The sequence below is a fragment of the Chelonoidis abingdonii genome, chromosome 2 (assembly GCF_003597395.2).
Source record: "Chelonoidis abingdonii isolate Lonesome George chromosome 2, CheloAbing_2.0, whole genome shotgun sequence".
NCBI lineage: Eukaryota > Metazoa > Chordata > Testudines > Testudinidae > Chelonoidis > Chelonoidis abingdonii.
In genome coordinates this window covers 29,475,490-29,502,276 of record NC_133770.1, presented here as the reverse complement: position 1 = coordinate 29,502,276, position 26,787 = coordinate 29,475,490, and the positions used below count along the sequence as shown (strand labels likewise).

The 26,787-nt window shown below is 41.9% G+C and overlaps 1 long non-coding RNA gene across 1 annotated transcript in view; it reads left to right on the top strand.

Annotated features, from left to right (window-relative positions):
* Window positions 1–26,787, top strand: part of LOC116821243 (uncharacterized) — a 61,159-nt gene that overhangs the window by 9,277 nt on the left and 25,095 nt on the right. The window contains exons 2-5 of the long non-coding RNA XR_004372866.2: window positions 3,474–3,553; window positions 3,641–3,813; window positions 17,043–17,130; window positions 17,720–17,826. This is a non-coding gene — a long non-coding RNA (uncharacterized LOC116821243). The remainder of the gene's footprint in view (window positions 1–3,473; window positions 3,554–3,640; window positions 3,814–17,042; window positions 17,131–17,719; window positions 17,827–26,787) is intronic.

Genomic DNA, 26,787 nt, shown 5'->3' with positions numbered 1-26,787 from the left:
TTTAAAAATCTCCTTTTGGAAATGCTGTGCAGTCCCTCCTGGGAGTTACAATTTAGATGCCTCCCCTTCTCCAAGGGCCAGGATCCCTGGTCAGATCACATCTCCCATGATGCTGTCCCACAGTCTCCTCTCTTGCAGAGGGCAGGTAGTGCATTGGGGGAGCTCCTAACTGTGGTACATCATGGGGATGTTACCTAACTGGACAGCCCAATCCATTGAGGAGACTGGGAACATGAAGCAAGCAAACTACAACTCCCAAGATGTACTGCAGCAATATTTCTAAATTGAACTATGTCCGTTTTCAGCCAAAATATTTCAGCTTGTGGGTGTTTGGCTTTTTTGATTAAAAACAAACATATTCTGTAGCAAGTAGATGCTTTTCCTGAAAAATTTTATTTAGCTGAAAACCAAATTTTCCATTTAAATTAAAAAAAAAAAGTTCCAACCAAAATTTTTTGGCCAGTCCTATATTTTATCTTCTTAATTCCACAGACTCAGTTTGTCTGAGTGAGCCTGTAGGGGTTTTCTTCCTTTTTAGGGTATCTGTTTAGTTTTCACTGATAGGACATCTGCCTCTGTTTCCAGCTGCATTTAACTTTGTTGTAGTTATCCTTGCTATTGCAGCATTTTACAGATCTCAAAATGCTAGTTCCCAATGGGCTGAACTTTGACTGGTGATTAGTGCGTTACCAACACATCTATTTCAAGAGATGAGACAATTTTGCTTTTTTTGATACCAAATATAAGCTATTGCACTGATTGAATAATAGATATAGGTAACAGGTAATATCAGCAACATAAATGTAGTTCTCTCCCATGCTCAAGCAGAGTGGTGTATGAGACAAAGATTTAATCCAAGATTTGGCCACTAATTATTCACTGATATTTAGCAGAACTAAATCTTTAGAAACAGAGGTTCCTGATCTAGCTAATGTTCCTAATCCACCCCCAGCATGAAAACTACATGCTTTTGAGGAAGGCATAAACCTCACAAGAATGATAAAGTAGTGAATATAGTAGGTTCTAATGAATATAAACTAAATTGCAAGTCTTGTATCTCAAATATCTTGTTCACTGTTACAGAAAACTTGCAACTAGTTACAATGTCTAAAACCTACTACATGTGTTAACATATAATTATGACTACGATCTAAAGCCCATTGGAGTCAACAGATATCGCTCCCTCTCACTTCAGTGGGCTTTGGATCAGGCTCTAATAAAAAAAAACAGACAAACAAAACAAAAAACCTGTGCTAATGTCAACATGCAAGGAGGATCAAGTGATGTAATGTCAGTTCAGTTTTTCTTTTTACAGCAGACTTTGTCCAGTATTATCAAAGGAACCAGCAGCATGTGTCATTTCTTCAATGCAAGATCATTGTGATCCTCTATGAGGTTTTTTTTTTATCTCATCTGCTTAGAGGATCACCGCTACTGTGTCACAAAGCGCAACATACTTGTAGCTCTCTGTTCTTGTTTGATTAGCAATACCATTCTTGTACCCTTCTGCGAGTATTTAAGGCCCCAAACCTATAAGCAACAATGTAAGTAAAGCTTTATATATACACACACAGTAGAACTCCCTGTTTTATGAACTAATTGGGAATTGAGGAGTTCAGGAATGGAATGACTCAAAGTTCCATTAGGTACAGTGCATAAAATGCAGTATGGTGCACTGCATTGCTTTCTTTTTGTCCTTCAGACCATTGCAAAGTGATTTCCAATGCACCAAGGCATTGATATGTGAAGGGTTATCAACTAGTTCCTCATCAACATCATTTCCATTATCTGACTGTTTCCACCCTCCCCAATCCCTTCAGGAAAGAATGATTTGTTTAACTGTTCATAAGACTGGCAATCTTAAAAGTGAGATTCTGCACTTGAGTAGCCTCATCGTCCCATTGAAGTCCACACATGTAAGTAAAGCTATGCCTGTGCTTAAATTAAACCTTTTTAAAGTGATTCTCATAATTTGAAATAAATATATCCATTGCCTAGAGACTACACTTTCTATAGCATGAGGAGGCTTGGTGCTGTTATCATGAGGTTTAACAAGGATAGCGTATGCTTGTATCTGTTCTCTTTAGAATTCTAAACAGGAATGTATTGAATGATTACTGCCCAATGTGACTAGAAACTATTTTAATACTCCTCCTTTCCCAGTACTACTTTATACTTTCTTAAAATAATTATAATAATTGTAGGGAAGGATCATCGTCAGGCAAAATTCCAGAAAAGTAGTTCTAGCAGTACACTAAGCCCTTGCAATTTGAAGGAAGTGTGGCTTGAAAAGCAATTCCTCATTCTCCTAAAAGCTTTTCTGATAAGTCTTGAAATGGCAATTAATTGTGTAGTGGGTCTGCAGCTTCTTGGTGGCTTGCATCTGTGCACTGAGATATTTATTCAAGGTAATAATTGTTTATGGAATCATAAAGTACATAAAATCTATCAGGTTGAAAGACAAAAGACTAAATGGTGTTTACAGGCCCTTAAAATAATAAAAAATGTAAATACATCTTAACATTAAATTTTGAGTTTCTGGACAATAGAGATCTAAACCTAGAGAACAGATACAGCACAGTTAATAGCAGTGCAACATTCCTCATGTCCCTGAGGGTATGGCTACGCTTGAAATTTTAGAGCGCTGCCGTGGCAGCGCTTTGAAGTGTGAATGTGGTAAAAGCGCCAGCGCTGGGAGAGAGCTCTCCCAGCGCTGCATGTAAACCACATCCTCTACAGGTGTAGCTTGCAGCGCTGGGAGCCGCGCTCCCAGCGCTGCGGCACTGATTACACTGAGGCTTTACAGCGCTGTATCTAGCAGCGCTCAGGGGGGTGTTTTTTCACGCCCCTGAGCCCGAAAGTTGCAGCACTGTAAAGTGCCAGTGTAGCCATACCCTTACATGCTGTAACCCTGACTTGGAGGGATAATATTAAGAGGTGAGAGGGAAGTTGGGTTTCCAGGTCTCTTCAGTCCTTTGCATCTCTAGCAAGGATTGTGGACAAGAGAAATGATTATAATGTGGGCATCTGTCCACTAGTAGCTGGACCGGGACTAGCCAACTCATCTTGCATAGATCAAATGGGTTAGTAATTTCTGTCACTGCTGAAATTTAAAATAAAGAATAGAGGGTTTGATCCTACAAACCCTTCCATATGTGAGTTATCCTTACTAACACCAGTAGTTCCAACGACTTCAGAGGGGCAACTTGCATGAATAAAGGTTGCAGGATCAGGTCCTTGAAAGAAAAAGAAAGAAACAACACTCCTCACCCCACCCCTCCACCCCCACAGCTGGAGTTAAATATTTTAGGGAAAAAGATCAGCAGCCCATCTGTAGATATGTGCTAAACTAGTTCACTGAAAGACAGCAGTTTATTGACACAAAGCATCAGTTTGAAGTTCTGTATAACTTCTCATCCTCTTCCATTTACCACCTCCTGCTTTTATTGACATTCAACATACTCGCTACTTAGCTTCAGGTGGAGCAAGATCCTCTAAGAAGCTCTGTTGTCTTCCTGACTGTGGCCCCATGAAGTGACCATGTACACACCTAGTAAATCAATTAAACTTTCATTCATTACTGTCAGTACATAGAGCTTATGATATGAATGACTGACTGCTGGGTTCATTTTCTATTTAGGAATTGATGTTTGGAGATCTGTGGCCAAACCCTGAGCTGAGGGCCTCAACTCCCATTGACTTCAATGTGAGTGGAGGGCGCTAAGCATATCGAGAGGCACTCAGCACCTTGCTTGATTGGATCCTTGTCGGTTACCATACTTTATGATTTTCTTAAGAAGGAGAGCTACCTTGGTAAGGCAAGATCTGGGCACACATGATTTTCATGGTGACCTCCACTTAAATTCACTGTATTACTGAGATTGCACATTAAATTTTTTTTTTGCACTTTCACAGTGGTTATCTGTGTAATGCCTTATGTGTATATGATGCTTTGAAAAAATCCCTCTTGTAATAGTGTAAGGTTCTGATCCTGCAGTGGAACCTACGTGGGAAGATTCTTATGTCTGTATGGAATCTCACTGGTTTCAGTAGGACTGCACAGATAGTAGATTCAGCTCGCAGCTGGGTCTTGGATTCATATGATGCCTAGCATCTGGAGAGAGATGACATCTTGTTCTCCATAATCTCACCTTTCATTTTTTAATAAGTCCATAGTGGTTATAGTTGTGAAGAAACACTTGGCTCACATTTTAGGTTAACAGATGCAGAGCTATCCATGAGTCTGCAGGATGTTTTGAACAGCAACTCTGAGAGGTTTGAGCTGCCCCATTCATCTGCATGAGATGTTAACTGAGATGTCCAGTAATGACAGTTTAAATGTCAACATTGTTGACTATTTCAGTTCTTCATGTAAGACAGGAGAAGGTGGGTCACAAATCTGCACAATATACTGGGAATGATGTGTTATTTTGATTACTCAGAGGGGTGGCATTTGGGACATATTGCCACTTTTGTTTTCCTTTCCTTAGGCCAGAAGGAGCTGAGCCCAAGCAGAGTACATGAGTGCCTTGATGCTCAGTCAAAGGGGAGCCAAACTTGTGGCGCTCACAGAACAAATGAACACACGCGTGAGCACACACTTTGAACATCTGCACAATCTGCTGAGAGCAATGTCTCATTTTGATGGTCCATGTGAGTGGAGCTTATTTTGTGGCTTGCTATGTGAAAGGGGTGACTAGTACAAAAGTTTGAAAATCACTGGACTAGACCAACGTTTCTCAAATGTGGCCACCAGGGGGGCTTTTCATGCAGCCACGAGAGCTTCCTGGGTGGTGACGAAGCATTGGCCCCTCCCCCTCTCTCCTTGTTGCTCCTGGATGCGCTGCTTTGCACTGCCTCTGAAGAGAGGTGGGGAAAAATGCTGCAGGAGAAAGGTGAGTTCTTGATCAAGGTTGGGGTGAGGGGGCTTGGGCAGCAGGCTCCAGGGGCAGGACTTCAGGAACCTGGCGTGCGGCCCCAGGCTCCGACCGTGGGGCAGCGGGTACTGACCCACCACAGACGGCAATCCCAGCCCCAGCCACATGGTAACGGGCTCCCAGCACAGGGCTTTGGGCGTCAACCCTTTGCTCTAGCTGCAGGGCAACAGGTGCTGACCCCTGGCTCTGGCTGCGGAGCTTCAGTTGACCTCTAGCCCCCAGTTCCAGCCATACGGTGGCAGGCACTGGCCCCAAGCTCCAGCTATGTGGCCCTAGCCCTGGTGCTGATCCCCTGCCCCAACTTCACCAGAGCAGGTGCTGACCCACAGTTCTGTTCCTGGGCTCCTCTGTGCCGCCCCTGGCTCTGGCCATGCAGCAGCAGATGCTGATTCCTGGCTCCAGCCATGCACTCCTGGACCCTGGCACCCAGCTCTGGGCTCTGGCCATGTGGCAGCAGGCACTAGCCCTGTTTGGGCTGCATGGCAGCAGGCTCTGATCCAGGTCTCCACCATGCAGTTCCTGTCCCCAGCTGGGTTTTGGCCGTGGGCACTGAGACCCAGCCCTGGCTGCATGCCAGCAGACACCAGGCTCTGGCTCTGGCCATGCAACAGTGGGGCTCACCAGCCACCCCAATTGCCCCGGCTCCTGCTGCCTCGCATGGCCCCCTGTATCCATCTCCCTGCCCCATGATTCTGCTGTCTCCCCTGGCCCCATATCCATCACCCCATTGCCCCAGGCCCCTGCTGCCTCCCCCTTCAGCCCCCACATCTAGGGCTTAATGAGTCCTGGGGCTTGCTGAGAAAAGTGATATTAACAAACATGCAAGTATCACTTTTCACAGCAGACTTACTAGCTATCTGTGAAAAGTGATACTTGTATGTTTGTTAATATCACTTATCAATTTTCACAGCCTCCCAGGTAGTTACTAAGTGTGCTGTGATATGAAGAAATATACAAATTTCACTTTTCACATAAGCCCCAGGACCCACTAAGCCCTGGATTGGTGGTGGAGGGGAAGGCAAGGGGGAGGCAGAATTATTTTTGTTATTGAGTCTACAAAAAAAACCCTACAAATATACTTTACAAAGATTTGGATATGAATCCGTGCACATTTAATTGCCCCCCTAAAGTTAATTAAGTATTTTAGGAAAAAAGTGTCAGTGCAGCCACCAATTAAGAGTTGGTGACTGCATTCTGAGGCCACCAAAAATTTGTTGAGAGAACCCCTGGTCTAGACTGAGACTACAGTGATGGAAGAGGTTTTTCTATTACTACAAGAACTCCATCTCCCTGAGCAATGGGTTGAAGGAAACATTCTTTCATTGACCTATCTGCATCTACACCATGGGCCTGGTTGGCGTAGCAATGGTGCTTAGGAATGTAGAGTTTTTCACACCCCTGAGCACCATAGCTATGTTGGCCTTAGTCTTTAAGTGTAGACCAGGCTGGAGAGAGCAGACGATGTTGAAAAGGAGATCAGCAGTGAAGGGTTAAGGCCAGGTCTAAATGCAGTTTCTGTACAGATATATCTGTTGACTGAGTGGATGAAAGTATGTCTACACTACAGAAACTATAGCGGCATAGCTACAAGGCTGTAGATATACTGGCATAGCCCCATCATGTAGATGCAGTCTACACTGATGGAAGAGTTTTTTCTTTGTTGGTGTAGGAACACCACTTCCTTGAGTGATGGCAACTAGATCAGTAGAAGCAGTTTTCTGTCAGCCTAGCTGTGTGTATGCTGGGGGTTAGGTCAGCATAACCACATTGCTCAGGTGTGTGTATCTTTCACTCCCTGCCTGGACTGATGTAGCTATGTTGACCTAAATTGTATGTGTAGACCATGCCTGATATTAAGCACATTTATATTGGTATAACTAAGAATTTCATTTTGAATGATTTAAAGGAGGGTCAGATGGTGCATGGGAAGAGCCCTATTTAAAACATAGCAAACACTAAGAAAAGAGGGTGGAAGAAGGTGAGAATTTTTGTGCTACTGATCACTGTCTGCTAAATTGCTTTCAGGAATAAAATGTAGAGAGATGCTGTGGCAATGTATCAAAGAAAAACCTGGCGTCAAGAAATTGACACTGATTTATCTGTTTGTGGGAAAGACTTTTCATTCAACACTAGCCTGAAAGGTTTAAAAAAGCATTTTTTTTCAAAACAAGTTAGCTTTTTATTAATATAATCTGGTGGAGTGGTTAGAGCTGTCGCTTTCCAGAACTCCAGAGGTTCTCCACCAACACTTTTTTATAATTGCCCTCCAAATCATCTTTGAGTAGGAGAAGCTCCTTTTCCATATCTAAGCTCCATGTGAAAGGTTAATATGCTCCTATTCTTGAAATCTCTTTAAGGCAGCACCAAGAATATTTGCACAGATTTCCTTTCACATACATCATCAATAAATATGGAAATTATAACTTCAAATCTCATATTATTTCTCTCTGACAAAGCAATATGGTGTTACAATTAACTGAATTTAGCCTTATTTTTTTCTTAATGTTGCAAGCGAGATATGCAAATTCTATTAAAAAATATGCATGGTTAAATTTAGCCATAAATTCCATTCAGGGATTTCTGCTTTGTATATTGTTCCAAGTCAATATGTCTGCAGAGAAAACCACCCACTGTGCAGGAATACACAGTCAGCTACTTGGAAAGGTGAAAAGTTTAATTACAAGAGTTTATATATTCTGGGGAAAAGTAAAATAAGGCAGATCCCTAATTTTTTTTGTTACAATTTTAACTAGCGGAAATATAATTTTATACTGTTTACTTTTACATTTCTGTGATAAGACAAGAACATGTAACTTTTTAAAACTCTTGTAGTATTTGGCAGTTAACTACTAGACAGTGTGAAAGTAGAGACTGCAAATAAATGGCAAATTCCAAAAACCCGTGTCATGGATTCCTGTATTAACTACCGATTTTCCTATGAGGTAAGATAAAATGAAACTTAGGGTTCAAAATAAAATATTTCCTTTATAGTTTGTCTGTTTCAGCTGGAAGCTTCTCTACTGAACTCTAGCACCAACTATAATATAGATTTAGTAGTATCATCTGTGTTCAACAATTACAAACGTCTTGTGCTGCTAAATGAATATGGTATATTTTGAGGTTTTTTGATTCTAACGATGGCAAATATGAAGTGGGGTTTAGAATGAAAAGGTCAACTTGCTGCTGGGTCAGGGGCGGCTCCAGGCCCCAGCGCACCAAGTGTGTGCTTGGGGCAGCAAGCCGCGGGGGGCGCATTGCCAACGCCACGAAGACGGCAGGCAGGCTGCCCTCGGCAGCTTGCCTGCGGAGGGTTCGCTGGTCCCACGGCTTCCTGTGGGAGGTCTGCCGAAGCCGCGGGACCAGTGGACCCTCCGCAGGCAAGCTGCCGAGGGCAGCCTGCCTGCTGTGCTTGGGGCGGCAAAATGCCTAGAGCCGACCGTGGCTACGGGGAGCATATATTATAGATTTATACATGAACATAATCTCAATTCAGGAAAGTTCTACCAATAGTGGACTTCAGTCACAAGGTTTGTCATTCCACCATTTTTGTTTTTAAAGTTCAGTGACCTGGAATATTTTTTTATAGTACATGTGCAGTGGAACTATGTTATAGGGAAATACACAATATCACTAAGCAAATTTCACTGCAACTTGGTTTGTAATTTGTGCATTGCTAAGCCCTGTAACAAACTGATAGTCTTCATTCTGCTATTGGTATGCACAAAGTTTCCAAACCTGTTTTGCTATAGTTGAAACGTGTTGTCTTATGGTACTCCTACAATAGTCAGAATTCATTTGGAATTATTCAGAACAAAACAATAACATGGAAATACATTACAGCAAGAGTACTGTGGCCTGTCACCTTTGGGTTTTATGAGTCTCCTTTCCCATCTGCTGATGTGTATATACCATTTTGTGTGTGGAGAAAGACTGGGAGTCTTGTAGAAGTAAACGTGGAAGATGTCCTCACACTGAGTTTTAGATAGTCCTGATATTTGTTTCACTATTGCTCTTACTTTTCTGATATATTATGGATTTTAAATTGAACTTCTACACTAAGAGTATCTTTTTGAAAGTCTCATTTATTGGTCATAGCTTTAGGTTATGTGAGGTGGGATGGAAACTCTGCAAGTACATTAATCCTGCATCACGAGCCCCCATGGTGCTTCCACCTTGGTGTGCCACAGATATAAGGCAATAGCGCCAGGAAAACTCTTGATGAACTCATAGGCACTGACTCTGTGGGAGGGGGTGGGGCAGAGGGGGGTTGAGCACCCACCGGCACCAGTAGAAGTCGGCACCTATGGATGTACTGATGTCTTGGTGCCTGAATCTGTAATTTTCACTCCATGCATCTGAAGAAATGAGTTTTTTAACCATGAAAGCTTATGCCCAAATAAGTCTTTAAGGTGCCACCGGACTCCTTGTTGTGTTCATGAATATTGTTATCCTACTTACAAAACATGCTGCTTAGTCATCTGAGTCCTAGCTCATGAAGCCTTCAGGCACCATCTAAAAGACCAGGCTTCTGCTGAAGGACATGTCCCAGATTGTGCACAGGCCTTGTATGGCACAGAGAAGAAAGAAGGGAAAGGTGGTTAAAGAGCTTTCCCTCTACCTCACCCAACTGCACACTCCATGTAAGGCCTAAGGACAGCTGTAATCCCTGTGCTCCATAAATTGCCTCAAAGAGGGTAGGGAGGAGGTAGCACCATGTCCCTTCCAGGTCTCTATAGAATCCTGAAGTGAACATAGGAAAGGATTAAATTGGAGTGGTTTAAAGAACTGTACAGGACTGTCCACAATCTCTGGGCCTATGCGGGAGGATTGTGCCTTCTGAGGAATAATCTCCTGTAGATTTCGTGCTGAGGCTTTGCCCAGGCCTCTACTCAGCCATAGGGTTGTTGCTAAATGCCATACTCTAGCCCTGTGAATATACAGGTGAATCTTGTATTTAAAAACAATCTGGTCTCTGAAACCAGTGTATAACAGTAACTTCCACCTAGCTCTAGCAGGGTTTAAAAAATCCATATTGTATCAATCGGTCTCCTTATTTTCCTTTAAAATATCAGGCACCTAGTAGAATCAAATAAAGGGAATCTATTTAGTCATACTTGTGAAAGTCAAAGATAGCTGATTAAAATGAGAAACTGTTTAATAGTTACATATTTAGAATTTGTTTTTAGTCTAATCCAAAAACTATCATACATTAAAATGGAAAATTCTGGGGTTTCCGATACTTCCACTTTTTATAATTTTGTTGTAGTATAAATGATCGTACTTAGCTGTGAATGTGGTCTAGAACTGGCTTGCAGATTGCCTTGGTATTTCCACCTGCTCTATAAGTGGTAAAAATAGTACAATACTAACCTCAGGGCTGATGAGAGATTACACTAGGTGAAAACATGATGATGTGATTTGATCTTCTAGAAAGCTTAGGGTTTCTCAGGTCATGAGAGGCTGCAGAGTGCAGACCCACTTCATGTATAGTACAGAACTTGATTTCTCATAGCTGAAACACTTTGGCCTGGTCTATGCTTAAGTTTGGCTGGCAAAACAGTGCTGGTTAGGGATATGATTTTTTGTAACTAGCTATGCCAGCAAAAGATCTAGTGTAGACACAGTTATGTCAGCAAAAGTCCTTTTGCCAGTATGGTTTATTTCACTCAAGGGACTGATATACACTATACTGGCAAAAGGACACTTTTACCAATATAAGATTGCTCTCCACAAGGAGGATTTCCTGGTATAAATATGCTAGTTAACCGAGGGTGTAAGCATAGGCACCAACTCCATGGGTGCTCCAGCTCTCATCCCACCCGGCCCACCTCACCTCCGTCTCCTCCCCTGAGTGCGCCGCATCTCTGCTTCTCCTCCCAGCGTTTGCTGATGCTCCAGGAGGGAGGGGAGAGGAGTGGAAATGTGGCACAATCAGGGGAGGAGGCTGGGAAGAGACAGAGCTGGGGTCGGGATTTGGGGAAGGGGTTGGAATGGGGCAGGGAGGGGGTGGAGTTGGGGCGGGGACTTTGGGGAAGGGGCTGGAATGGGTGTGGCAGGGGCAGGAGGGGGCAGGGCAGAGATGGGGTCAGGGCGGGGGCGGGGACAGAAGGGGGTCTAGCACCCACCGGTGCCAGCAGAAGTCGACGCCTACTTGTGTTAGTGTATGCAGACTCAGGGCCCATTTCAGTGTAGACTACTAATCTATTAAGGAATTTATCTACACTAGAAAGGGTTTGGTGGAGTGCTTTCTAGTGCAGATAAATTATTGGATTAGATCAATAGTTTACTAGGAAATAGGCTTGGTTCCTGCAAGCACTAACACATGTTTAACTTTACACACATGGGTAGTCTATTGAATTTAACTGAATCAGTTTTGTGCAGAAAGTTAACCTCACACACCATTAGTTGCAGGATCAGGGGCATTTTTTGCCCCATAACTTTTCAGTTTTATGGCTGATTCTGATCTTGCTGACATACAGCAATGTAAATCAGGAGTACCCCCAGTGAAGTGAGAAGAAGTTCATCAATGTGAAAGTGGTGTAAATGAGATAGAATCAGGCCTGGGAGACTTTTTATGGCATCAAGTTGCAGCATGCACAGGTATCTTTAAAAATCATTCTTTAAGATGTTCTAGGTCAATCTTAGGTGGATGGCATTATGATCTCAAAATGTCTAACCCTCTGCCTTAAATTTGGCATTTAGTAGCCGTTCTAGCAGACAGGATTGTCTGCACAATATTTCTCAGTAGGGAAGATGGTCGGTCCTCACTGAAAATCAGTCTTGCCTTAAGTGCACACAAAGTTGATGTTAGCTCACTATTACCCTTATATACTATTTGCATCAGAAATGATGACTGCTGAAATGGAGGTAACAGAAAATGTTATTTGAGCTAAAGGAAGGAACCTCACATCACTTAAAGCCTTCTGCAGGAATACATTTCTTCTGTCCCTTACCCTTGTCCTATATTTGGGCCTTGAAAGGCAGAGAGGTGTGGACCAAGGATGTGACAGTAATACAGTATATGGAGATGGGACTTCTCTTCTACCAGTAGGGTGAGCCCTCCAGGAAGACTCATTTAAAATAATGCTGTCAAACTTGCAGCTGCAGGCTACTCACACCCATTCAGTGTGGCATTATGTCCCTCTCTAGTGGAGCTCAGGCCACATTGAGGTTGATGTGCCAGCTACAGCCTTGGATAATAGAGCTGGGTCTTTTAACTCACGCAATAGAGGCTCATGCTTTCAGGTTTGATCCTTGCTGCCAGAGACCCCACCCAGGGATGCGGTGTAACACAGCTTGCCTGTAGCATAACCGTAACTCTTTGAGTCAGAGAATAATGTTGCCTGTCTTGAGACAGAGGTATTGCAGACCTTTATACAGTAGCCATGAGGATGCTCCACCAATATTGGTACCATGATTATCACTCATGATTCAGTACTCCATGGTGAGAACAATCTGCTTCATGAAGAAAGAGTTTTGTGGTGATATCAATAAGTGATGGCATCAGAAGAACACTCATTTTTCACAAATCTAAGCCACCACTACAATTAGTGGGGTTGTAATTGGTGAGTATTCTGTACAGTTCTACGAGGAAGGGGACAGCATACTTTCTGACCAAGGTTGTAATTCTGGAACAGGTCAGTGTAGAACATCCTTCTTTGTTTGTGATCTCTGGATTGTTGTTGTGCATTGTGTGTTGAGAGGCATTTACTGGGGATTTTAAAATTTTAGTGTTTATATTTAAGCTATATCTTAAGCTTCAGTGACTTCGGAATAAGGGAATTTTATAAATATAATTTCAAGATAAAATCTGATGAAAATATGTTGAAGATAAATTGGTGGAAGGAGAAGACTTCATTAGTTTAACATTGGGGGGAGGGATAGCTCAGTGGTTTGTGCATTGGCCTGCTAAACCCAGGATTGTGAGTTCAATCGTTGAGGGGGCCATTTAGGGACCTGGGGCAAAAATTTGTCTGGGGATTGGTCCTGCTTGGAGGAGGAGGTTGGACTAGATGACCTCCTGAGGTCCCTTCCAACCCTGATATTCTATGAGGAAAAGACTGATTGTTCCTAGTGTATTGGAGAAGTCGTTCAAGAACCATTAATGTACATGAATATATTCCTTACATAATACATCCCAGGGCATCAAGACCTTGAATATCTCTGGCTGTTGACTACACAAATTAAAGGCACCCAGAGGTTCTTTAATAGTTATGTCCAATTTTTCAAGACCTAACAACATTTAGGAGAAGAGTCCACAATGCTCACCTGAGCCAGTGCTTCCATCTGGCTTCATTTCATGGCTAATGACCTTAGGTTTTGGTGCCTGCTAGATTGTTGGCTAGGGTAATAAAAGCAGCCCTTAAGCGTAAACATGAGTGCTGTGACGTGTCACATTTTTGTTTAAATTGCACATATTTCAGGTACCTTGGAGAAATGTAGGATTGGAGATGATTCACTTACATTCCCACATGCTCTGTTTAAACAGCTGATGGGCTGTATATGTTTGTATTATTCATAATACTAATTTTTCATGCACTCCATTCCTCGTGTTTTTTTTCGTATGTGAAGTGTCTGTGTGTCTCTTAGCATACACTGTGATTTCTTAATGAATGCTAGTTCCCAAGTCCTTTCTCTAGTCTCTCTCTCTCTCTCTCTCTCTCTCTCTCTCTTTTTTTCCACCAAGGCCTAATTATGAAACAGCTTCAAATAAATACAATTTTTTAACAAAAAACATTCTGCTTCCTGTGAACAATGGACTGAATTTTTCTCTTTATTTGTGGGGAGTTCTTATTCAGTTGGAGTGCTTTGCAGTTGGCTAGGCCTGAGATTTCTGGGACCTGTAATTGTGTCTCATTAATTCTTACAGTAATGTAGGGTAACTATAAGGAGCATGCAATTAGTGGTCTGGTCAATGAATAGAGCAGTTAATCAGCAGACAAAGGATGGGGCTCAGGACCTATTAGGCTGAAAGGAAGTGTTGCTATTGTCACAGGCACTAGGAATGCATGCAGACATGTCTTAATGTTGAACTGGTTAAGAGAACTATGTAAGTCTTTTTGCTAAACCAGTTTTCCTGCTTATTCCAGTATTTTGGAAAGCTTCATACAGCACTGACTATTAATGATCAGAGACCACATCTGAGGTTTTGGTAGAGTTGCTCAGTACATTCTCTCACTCAATAATGGCAGCCAGAGGGTTTATCAAAAAAAGAAATAAAATAAAACTGGCCAGAGAGACTTAAGACATCCTTTATTGACCCTCTGTCATCAGAAAATAGTCAGTGAACGGAGGAGACTAATAAAGTTTAAATCAGCCATTGTGCTGTCACTCAATCATACGCTGCAAGTTTGTCTTCATAAAGTGAACCTTGTTTGTTCTGAATGGTTTGCTTTCAATGCATGTAAATGTATGCAAATATTCATAATAGTTTAAAAATGGCAGCTCTCATGGCAGCAACTAGCTCTTATTGGTCTTACTAACCTCCCCCCATCTCCACTGGCTTGAATTAAATCACTTAGCTTTTAAAAAACAGAAGTTACCCCAACATTAGATTTTTTTTTTTTAACACTTTGGATTACAAGCTCCAATTGTTCCTTCTCTCTGTAAAATTACTTGAAAGTTACCTCAAGAATCTGTGAAATATTATATATGTGATATCATGATGATTATACCAGAAAATGCTTTATTAATAAAACACTGCCCTTGAATAACTCTTAGTTCTATTAAGTATTGCTTCAAATAGAATGACATTCCTACTCTTAAGTAAAACACACATTTGGCATAAATTAGCAATTAAAATAACTTTTGCAGGGGTAGGGGGAAGAATGTAACTTAATAATTAACTTATATCCTGAGTCAAATGTTTTTCTCAAAACTGTAAGTATTTTTTCTGTCTTCTTAGTATTAATATGTCAGTAGTTTTTATCTCTCCGCCTGGTACTCACTTCAGCAGCAAATAACATTAGAAAAATGAAGTCTCTCAGGCTTTATACTAAGGATTCAATTATTCTATATAATTAGTCTGATTTGTTAAATATTTAAAACATTTTCTACTCTGAGGTAAGGAACAGAATACTAGAGTGATCAGAACTACAAATGACTTGTACCTTTACTCAGAAAATCCTTCTTATCAAATAATAAGAAAGATTAAGCCTAAATCTGTCTCTCTTCTTCTTCTTTGGATTTTATTCTCATAAGAAATATTAATTTTGAAACACAAAAAGGTGATGGATTTTGGTATAAATTAACTAGATTTAATGAAATATGTGGGTCATAACTTGTGCCTTGAATATAAAATACTTGAGTGAAATTCAGGGTACTTTGTTCAAGCCAAACATTGCCACTAGTCTGAAATCTCATTCTTCTGCATTTGTTTATGCAGCATTTAAGGGCTATTGAATCTTGGGAATATCAGTGTTCAGAGTGAGAGCCACAAACCTGCAGGAAATCTCTCCAAGGTCACATTTCCCATTGCTGTGCCTTGTGTTAAGGAAATAGGACTGATCCGCTCTGTACATTCAGGAAATAATCCCACTTCCAATTTCTGAACCAGACATAGCTCTCATTTTGATCCCAAGCAAGTCTGGGATTTCTCGTGGTGTTTGAAGCCACCAGAGAAGTTGCCACTTCTGTCACTATTAATAAACAGGGTATTCTTTACACACAAGGCAAGCAATTAAAAAAATATCAATATACATTTTGAAACACAGGTTCAGTCACATGAGTTGAGTGATCTGCAGAAGGGCATGAATAACTCCAAAGTCACTGAAATATTACTTGGGGAGGCAACAGATTAATGGGTAATCTTCAAAAAATGTGTAATGTTACAACTGTCTGTATATTATAATACAAATGTGTAATACTATGTGCTGTGTAAAGAGAGATCACAGCTCTTTGAACGTTTTAAAAATAAAAATCTTGATTTTCTTAAGCAGCTAGAACCAATCTGTTGCAGTCTGACTGACAGTCTACAAAGGCAGAATGATAGTTAGATCTATTGGGGTAGACTGCTTTCCAGGTTCTGGATGACTGGTTGGTTGACTTTTTTTTCCTCTCTGAGAATATAGACAGGGATATATATATATGGTATCAGGGACACAGACCAATGGTTTTGCTGAAAATTAAGACTGTAAGCTTCCAAAAGAAGAGAAAATACACAAATGACTAAAAAAGTAACTGTAACTATATTTGAATGCAGTGTTGTTGTAGCCTTGTTGGTCCAGATATTAAAGAGACAAGGTGGGTGAGGTAATATCTTTTACTGGACCAACTTCTGTTAGTGAAAGAGACAAGCTTTCAAGCTTACACAGAGCTCTTCTTCAGGCTTGTCTCTCTTACCAACAGAATTTGTTCTGGTAAAATAAATTACCTCACCCACCTTGTCTTTCGCTATACTCGTAGTCATATTAGTTTTAAAGAATGCCTATTGCAAACTTCCCCAATTCCCTTGCTAAAGTAATAGCAGTGTGACACTTTTAGTACATACCTATGAGAAATTCCAAACTTTTATTTTCACTTATTTGTATAGCAGTTTTGGCTAGAGGCCCCAGTTTGGGGATCAGGTGGTCCCCATTGTGTTAGACCCTGTAAACACACAATGAAAAGCTAATCCCTTCCCCGAAGACCTTAGGGACAGATTTTTAAATGTATTTAAGTGCATAATGATGCGAATAGATGTCTAGGTGGTTTTGAAAATCCCACTAGGCATTGATTGATTTAGCATGAACAATGAGCAAACACATGACAGATATTAGTCACATTGCTAATGCACTAAGGGCTCAAACTCTACGTTGAGGAATGCAGTATAAAAACCTATATAGAATAGTATAGAACAGAATAACTCATAAGAACCAAACCCAGCAGGCCTCTCCTGACCCTGGCTATGATGGCATTCACTCTGAGTGAGAACCAGATTCTGTGTGTGTGTGTGTGTGTGTGTGTGAGAGAGAGAGAGAGAGAGAGAGGAAGATAACTGCTCCAATTTTTGTCATCAGCACACGACTGAATAATGTTTTTAGAGCTATATTTTGTACCTGCCTATTTAGAATGCTAAAAGCTGTCTTTTTTTTTTTTTTAAATTAAAATGTCTCTCTCCTCCTGCAGATGCTGCAGTTTACCTGCTTACATGAGGCTTATGGCAGTGAAGATGAGAGCATCTGCTACTGTTAGGAGTATAATATTTTAGTTATTTGTGAGTAGACAGTTACTTTGTCTGACTCTAGAAAATCTGAACAGCATTAATCCTTGGTGTAGGTCTATTTATGATTCCATTGTAAGTCTGTTGATTCATGGATGATAGATGAATTTGCTCATTATTCCTAAATACTGTGGTTTACTTCAATAACATGCAGTATGAGAGTAAAACAATGGAGATGGTTCGGAGGATCTATGGAAATGGAAAAAACCTTTGTTAGATTATATTAATATAATATTAGCATTGATATTAACTGATATAAAATGCACCCATCTTCTGCACCCATCTCCGTACTATTTAGGTGCCATTTACACAACTAATATACACAATGATTTCTGGCTGAAGATGAGTCTAAATGCTCTACCCCACCCTTATTTTACTTGATTGGTGCCTGTCTTGGAGGAGACCATTGGTTGGTAGGTTTTTCTAATGCTCTTATTTGATGGGAAGAAGTATGCTTAGAGAAATGCATCTTGCATTATGTCCAAAATTCAGCACAAACTCAGCCTGATCCTTGGAGGTAAATGGCTTGACTTGGGACTTCCACTAAGAGTGACTTGATCCATTCTCTGACTTTTTTGTATAGGTGCTTTTGGCCCCACGGTCCCAGTTCATTGTAGCTACTTCAGCGCTCTGTGGAAGGAAAGGCCACCATAGAAAGAGAACAGGTCTAGTCTATTGATATCTTTGAAGGTAAGAACGGGTGCTTTGACTTGGATCCAGAATCAGTAAGGTGAGCAGTTGTGAGATGTGGACAGTGAACTATTATGTGGTGTTTGTAGCATGTCCTACTTAGGATGTGGGCCACTGCATAGTTACTAGCTGCAACTACTATGTAAACGTTACTTTTCAGATACTTTGCACTGCCGCAGTCCAACCTGACACTGACAAGAGCATGGATCAGCATAGCTAGGTCCTCCTCTGAGAGCAAAAGGCAGCCTTTCTCATGATCTGTGCTGATAGAAGGCATTTCTTGTCACCATTGCTACTTGAATATCTAGAAGCAGTGAAGGATCTAATAGGACTCATCCCTAACTCTGGGGCAGGACCAGTTAGACAGGCAGAACTACAGGGTCTCAATGCGTGGATGAGACAATGTTGTAGGGAGGAGGGTTTAGATTTATTAGGAACTGGGAAAACTTTTGGGAAAGAGGGAGTCTATATGGAAGGATGGGCTCCACCTAAACCAAAATGGAACTAGACTGCTGGCACATAACATTAAAAAAGGTTATAGAGCAGTTTTTAAACTAAGGGCTGGGGAAAGCCGAGAGATACAGAGGAGCACAAGGTTCGGACAGAGGCCTCCTTTAGGAGAGGATCTATTAATGGAGATTCTCTACGTCCTAGTAAAGAGGAGAGGATGGAAGATGATGAAATAAGGGTAGGATCTGATAAGAAACAATCAAATGAAAAAAAGTCCCATTCAATTACACCATGTAGTAGCAGACTGCTAAAAAGTGACAAGTTTTTAAAGTGCTTATATACAAATGCTAGAAGTCTAAATAATAAGATGGGTGAACTAGAATGCCTCATATTAAATGAGGATATTGATATAATAGGCATTACAGAAACTTGGTGGAATGAGGATAATCAATGGGACACAGTAATACCACGGTACAAAATATATCAGGAGGACAGAACAGGTTGCGCTGGTGGGGAATTATAGAATCATAGAATATCAGAGTTGGAAGGGACCTCAGGAGGTCATCAAAGCAGGACCAATCCCCAGACAAATCTTTACTGGGCTTAGGCGGGAATGTAAAGAGCCCGGTGCTCCTTCTGCTGCGGGGAGCCCCGGGCCCTTTAAATCACTGCCGGAGCTCCAGCAGTGGGGCTCGGGTGGTGCTTTAAAGGGCCCAGAGCTCTGTGGAGGCCGGAGCCCTGGGCCCTTTATTTCACCGCTGAACCCCGGGGCTCCCAGCCGCCTCTGCAGCTGGTAGCTCTGGGGTAATATAAAGGCCCTGGGGCTCCCAGCCACAGCCGGAGCCCCAGGGCCTTTAAATGCCTCTTCTGGTTGAGGCCATGCCTCTTCCAGTTGAGGTCATGCCCCCACTCAGGACTCTGGCATACCGGTAAATCCTTTCAGTTACTTTCACCCCTAAGCAGCAGTCAAAAAAGCAAACAAAATGTTGAGAATCATTAAGAAAGGGATAGATAAGACAGAAAATATCATATTGCCTCTAAATAAATACATGGTATGTCCACATCTTGAATACTGTGTGCAGATGTGGTTGCCCCATCTCAAAAAAGATATATTGGAGTTGGAAAAGGTTCAGAAAAGGGCTACAAAAATGATTAGGGGTATGGAATGGCTTCCATATGAGGACTGATTAACAAGACCTGAGACTTTTCAGCTTGGAAAAGAGAAAACTGGGGGGACAAGGGGATTTGCGATATGATAGAGGTCTATAAAATCATGGCTGGTGTGGAGAAAGTAAATAAGGAAAGTAAATAAGTAAGTAAGGTTATTTACTCCTTCTCCTAACACAAGAACTAGGGGTCACCAAATTAAATTAATAGGCAGCAGATTAAAACAAACAAAAAAAAGGAGGTATTTTTTCACACAATGCACAGTCAAACTTGGAACTCCTTGCCAGAGGATGTTGTGAAGGTTAAGACTATAACAGTGTTCAAAAAAGAACTAGATAAGTTCATGGAGAATAGGTCCACCAGGATGGGCAGGGATGGTGTTTCTTGCTTCTTCCCAGAAGCTGGGAATGGTCAACAGGGGATGAATCACTTGATGATTACCTGTTCTGTTTGTTCCCTCTGGGGCAGGGCCATCCCTACCCATATGCAAACCATGCAGTTGCATAGGGTACCAGGAAATTTGGGGCACCAAATTGCCCTAGCTTCAGCGGCCAGCCCGATCCCCTGGAAGGCTGAGCTGGCCCCTGTTGGGCTGTGCACAGCAGGGCCCAGAAAAGCTGCCTTTGCCCCTGCCCGACTCCTTTCCCTCAGCCCCCTCCCCTGCTTCGCCTCCACCATGCCTCTTCCTGCCCCTGCTCCACCCCAGCTCCACCTCTTCCCCCAAATCCTGTCTCCTGAGCTATGTGAACACGGGGGACTACAGCAGGGGTTGGGGTCGGGCCCACCCTGCACTCACCGGGTGGCGGGAAGTGGAGTCACCCAGCCCCAGCCTGCTCCACTATACCAGCTCACAGCCGCGCCGTCGGTGAGTTCTGGGGGGCACTTTCCCCCTTTCCCCAAGCCTGGGAGCCAGGGGAGCAGAGTGGAGTCTTCCTGCACTGGTTGCTCCTGCCTCCCAAAGCCCTTGGGTGCAGCCCTCCCCACCCTGCGGAGACTGGGACCCCACCCCAGAGGCCCGGGGCCGGCCCTCCTCCAGGGAGCTGCATAGGGTTCAACAATCTCTAGGGCAGTCTTGCTCTGGGGCACCTGGCATTGGCCACTGTCGGAAGACAAGATACTGGGCTAAATGGACCTTTGGTCTGACCCAGTATGGCTGTTCTAACTCAGCTCATGCAGAAGGCAGAAACTAAAATCCCCCCTTTTCCCTATTGTCCCAACCATAATATTCTCCCATCTCCTGTTTCTTTGAATGTCTTCACTGGCTCACTCCTTCCTCTCTCCACTGCATCAATTTCAAGATTCTTGTGATTGCCTTTAAGGCTCCACATAATTCTGTGTTCCCTACTTATCCACCTTTGTGTTACTGTGCTGCCCCCACCCTCGCTTAACTAATGGGGTCGGGCAAGCCTTGATGACCTATTTGTTCACTTCTCCCACAACAGCCTCCTCCACTTTCTTCCATGCGGCTCTCTGTACATGGAGTTCTTTTCCATGAACTGGACTGCAAAGCCTCTCTCTCTCTCGCTCCCTGTTTGAATTCCTCCTCAAGATCCACTTCTTCCACAACATCTGCAAGAAACGATCTGCTTAAGTCATCTACAGATTTACTTCCCCTTCATTTATTCACTATTTATTCTTAATGTATTTAGCCTATCAGTTAACTGCTCATTTATGTGGAAGGAAAGGTTGGAGTGTGTCTCCAGAGTAGCTGCTGGCCATATAAGCCCCAACAGGGAATGGTTCATTTGATCCACTCTTCTAGAGAGCAGTGAGAGCTTGGGGTAGGTACATAGTCCAAGGAAAAAAATAACTAAACCAAAATTCCAGGAGCGTTGTGCCTCCAAAAACATATTGTTTCTGTTTAAAACATACTCGTTGTGCAATCATAATCCCATTTAGCAGGAAATACGCCAACTACCACTCAAACCATTTTAAAATTATGTGGATAATCAAATGATATAGTCATTTATTTAGCTTCCAGTGCTGATTATGCACAACAAGTTATGGCTGGTCCCTTTCGAAATCTTGCCTGGGAATGAAAAATTATGTGATACTGAATTTTTTCTCTATAGCCTTATTTCCTCTATAGCCAGGAATACATATCTGTGTTTATGAACTATGGTGTGAGCAAATACAATATTGTTCCAGGAATCCTGTATGCATGCATATTCAGAAACTTGAAGGTAAATGTTAGGGAAACATGTAGGACTTAAATCAGCTTTGATAAATGCAGACTTTGCATGGTTCCAAAGTTACTTAGTTTGGCTTTTACTGTATATAGATTTTGATTATCTAGGATTACACTGTGCATATAAAATAAATTGTTCTTTTAAAAATAATTCCAATAATATTATGTTCATGATTTAGGCCAAACATTTCAAACTTAGTAATAGCAATGCTGACTTCAGGAGGTACTGTGGGTACTCAGCACCTCTGACTGTAAGGCACTTATATTTAGGTGCCTCAGAACAGGTTTGGGTGCCTACCCACAGGAACCTACAGTGGAAAATGAGGCCATAATAACTGCAATAAAACTATAATGCCAATGCTTTTCAAGAGGTAGACCAGAAAGGATTTGAAGGGGAGGATGTGATCACAGAAAAGGTCATGACTACTCTTTTGGAAGAGAAATGATCTGTATATTACAGTAGTTTGAATAATTCTGTGTCATCTGATACAGGTTTCTAGCTCTGATTATTATCCTTCATTTTTTCGCTGTCAGCTCTTTCATACTTCTATATTAAGTTAATTTTACTAAACCTTTTGGTGTTTGTTGACATTACCGAACATTATTGTTTGATTACAACTGGAAGTACTTGAGCTGGCTCACACCATGCTGTTCACAACTTTCCAGTCAGTGTAGCCCAGGAACTGTTGTTTTCAGCATCACGTCAGCTAACTTGAGTGCACCTACCCCTATTCAAACATGGCATATTTTTGTCATGTGGACAAGGCCCAAAAAACTGCCCACAGAAACAAGCCCAGGCAACTTAAAATGGCACTGGGGATCGCTGTGGATGCAAGGAATTTTCCCTCCCTAGGCTGCAGAATAGACAATGAGTAGGAACCATTGGACTTGTATCCCCCTCTGTGCGTGGAGATTAAGGATTGCGTGTGTAAAGGATTGGAGAATCTGTTTAGGGGTAGATCCTGTGACCCTGCTTGCTCTTCCTCATCCTTCCTGTCTCAGTGACTGGCTGCATATGGCTATGCTGGTAACACCCACAGAGGTAAGTTTTGAGCGTCCAGGTAGTGTACACCCTCTGTGAAGCCTCTTGGCATTGTAACCTCTCTCCATCCCTAAGGCCCTGTCTATACACAAATTTGTACCACTTTAACTATACTGGCATAATTAAAGTGATACACCTCCCCCCAGTGTGGACACAGCTATATGAGGGAATAAAAGTCCTTATAGCTATTCCTATGTAGGAAGGGCAGTGAGCTACCATGGTAGAAGGCACATTTATACTTAGGGTTGCCAACCCTCCAGGACTGATTTGGGGTCTCCAGGATTTAAAGATTAATCTTTAATTAAAAATTATGTCATCTGATGAAATCTCCAGGAATACATCCAATCAAAATTGGCAACCCTATAAATACTGGTATAACTGTGTCCACATTAGAAGTTGACTGATATACTTACTTTGGGGGGGAAGACAACCAACCAAAAAAACCGAATCCCATATCTAACTAAAATTAACTGAAAATAATCATACAGGCAGGTAAACCAGGCCTAACTCAGGATATTTCAAAAAGGACATGGGGAAAATTGCTTAACTGTTGAACTAGAGATTTGGTAATGAAAATCTGTATAGCTACAGACACTTACATCCTCCTGTTTATTTCACATATTCTTAATTTTAAGTTACTTTTAGTCAATAAGGTTAAGTCTGAATTTTATTTGGCTGTGGAGTATTTGACCATTAGCTTTGTGTCGGCTATATTCTTTCTTTTGGCTGAATACATCCTGTCTTTTTCCGTTGTTTTGTACTGTAGATGCCTATAAAGCTGTGATTTTTTCAAAGCAGTTACATAATGGAACATAGTATCAGAGGGGTAGCCGTGTTAGTCTGGATCTGTAAAAGCAGCAGAGAATCCTGTGGCACCTTATAGATTAACAGACGTTTTGGAGCGTGAGCTTTTGTGGGTGAATACCCACTTCGTCAGACGCAGGTAGGTATTCACCCACGAAAGCTCACGCTCCAAAACGTCTGTTAGTCTATAAGGTGCCACAGGATTCTATAATGGAACGTAGCACAGTACATAGTCTATTTTATGAGAATTAAGAGTTTGTAAATTAATATTATAGTTATAAGAGCTTCAGAAAATAACTGCCTGGAAAAAAAAGGGAATAGTAACTAGATAACAATATTTGCACATCTACTTTTCAGTTTGCAGAACGTCTCTAAGAGACAAGCTTCCGGCTAACCAATTTATTTTGTAGATAATAACAGGGACAGTCTAAGTATGTTCAGAAGGAAAACACAGTAATTAATTTGTCACTGAAACCTGAGGGGTCCTCTTCCAGATATAGGTGATAATGAATGTTTTGCATGTAATTAGCAGGAATAATTAGCACATTCCTGGTAACAAATAGACAGATTGGTGCTCAGCAAACAAAATTAATTGTTGTGCTAACACAGGCAATTGTCTCTTTATTGTCTGACAATGTCCCCTGTTTACACTAAAGCCTACTTCAGACCTTGCAGCTTTACCCAAATAGGAGAGAGAATCTATAAAATTGTACCTCATCCATCTGCTTCTCAGAAACTTCAAGACCACCAAGGGAATTGTTTTTAAAACTTGTTAAACAATTTGTAATCTTGAACATGTGTTTCACTATATTAACGAATGAATTGTTCAAATCAATGGAGTGGGTAAGTCAGCAAAACCACACTAATCAATCAAATGCTGATATTTGTAACTCTGGGCACTTAAAAATTGTCTATCTAAAAGTAATACACAGCAATAAAGAGTGATAGGTAAAACATTTACAACCTGAAGAAATTCCAATATTCTGCACACCCTCACACAATTAACTGGCAGTGGCATTTATTCCATTAGATGTCATTGTCAATTCATAGTGAGACTCTTGTATGTGCCCCCTTGATTTCAGAAGGGGCAGGCCTACCAAATTCCCACTAGTGCTACCACCAGAGCAGTTGCACCAGCATAACCCTAGCATAGGAAAGGCTCCATCAGTTAAGCTGTATCCTGTCTTCCTTCTGCCCCTCTTGGCCTGCCAGGTGTTTGAGTTACAGCCTTTTTCTTGAGGAGTCTTGCGTCATTGCTCTTCTTTCTCCTCCTACCTGGGCTCCATCTGTTACACCTTCAGGGGACACCAGCAATGGTCATCTTGAGTGGTATGTTGGCTACTGCTAGCCATTGTAAATAGTGTAGACTTAGCCTGCAGATATAAGTAGGTTCAGTCCCTGCAGTTGGTGTGCACTGACAGTGGGTCACTTCACTCAGCTGCTTTATTGGCAAGATGATGGTCCTCAGGGTTTACCACCATGTCTCATGCTTTGTGGAAATAATCAGTATTATTGAACTGGCAGCCTGTTTGTCCAGCAGCTGCTGTGGGTGATCTTGGAAGGAATGCTCTTTCTTGTGATATTTTTCTTTCGTCTCTGTAGGTTATTGATTCAGCGTTGGTCTCAGTGTTTCTTTCTCCTACCTGCAAGTAAAGTGGTGCAGTATAAGGATGGGTTATCCGATCTCTTCCTACCTCACTACAGAAGCACTTCTCAATCTGTAAGAGCAGAGGGGCTGCTCACATAGATCAGTGGGTGTCTGATTTGGTGTGGTGGCAAATTGCAACAGAAAACAGATCAAATCTACGATTAATTACTGTGCTCACTAAAATACTTCATTCAGTGCTGATCCTACCTGCTGAGCAATGTTATTAGTGTCTGAGTTTCTGTGTATTGGGGCTACACTCAGAATGTGTGGAATAAATTAAGTTTTATTCAGCAATATTTTAAGAAAGCAGTCAAGGTTTTCCATCCAGTGGCAATGCAATAATCATGAGATAGAAGGGAAGTCTTCTCCCTTAACATGTACTCTCTTCTTTCTTTATCCCTGTGGGCTAGATTCCAATACCTTTATTATGTTGCATACAAAAAATATCTTAAGAGAACCTTATTAAGGTTGCAAAGTCAAGCTCTCAAAAGCTAGGAAATTCCAAAAGTAAGGTTGTACAGCTCCATTGCGTGCTCACTTTATGGAACAGTCTTTAGTTACATGATCACATATTATTATTTTTCCACAGGCCCCAGCCTCATTCAGTACACTGAATGGATGATGCTTACTTGATGAGCAGCTATTCAATATTTTGTTTTCTCCTCATTGTTCAGAGTGTGGCCCAATGCTTTAACTACCACACATTCATCAAACCCTGCCCTGAAGACAGAATTGTTAACTTCCACAAAAGTGTTTTTATGGGGCTTTTCGGTATAATATCAGAGCACTTCACAAATATTAATAATTTTAACTTGGAAACACTCATGTGAGGTGAGGGAATGGTGTTCTTCCCATTTTACAGTTGGGGAGCTGCTTCTCAAAGAAATTAAGGTCAAAGTATCTGCTAATTTTGGGTCTGTCATAAACAGATGGCTAAGGGTTAATGTTTCTTTTACCTGTAAAGGGTTAACAAAGGGAACCACACACTTGACCAGAGGACCAATCAGGAAACCAGATTTTTCAAAGTTCAGGGAGGGAATGTTTGGGTGTGTGTCGCTTGATCTTCTAGAAAGCTTAGGGTTTCTCAGGTCATGAGAGGCTGCAGAGTGCAGACCCACTTCATGTATAGTACAGAACTTGATTTCTCATAGCTGAAACACTTTGGCCTGGTCTATGCTTAAGTTTGGCTGGCAAAACAGTGCTGGTTAGGGATATGATTTTTTGTAACTAGCTATGCCAGCAAAAGATCTAGTGTAGACACAGTTATGTCAGCAAAAGTCCTTTTGCCAGTATGGTTTATTTCACTCAAGGGACTGATATACACTATACTGGCAAAAGGACACTTTTACCAATATAAGATTGCTCTCCACAAGGAGGATTTCCTGGTATAAATATGCTAGTTAACCGAGGGTGTAAGCATAGGCACCAACTCCATGGGTGCTCCAGCTCTCATCCCACCCGGCCCACCTCACCTCCGTCTCCTCCCCTGAGTGCGCCGCATCTCTGCTTCTCCTCCCAGCGTTTGCTGATGCTCCAGGAGGGAGGGGAGAGGAGTGGAAATGTGGCACAATCAGGGGAGGAGGCTGGGAAGAGACAGAGCTGGGGTCGGGATTTGGGGAAGGGGTTGGAATGGGGCAGGGAGGGGGTGGAGTTGGGGCGGGG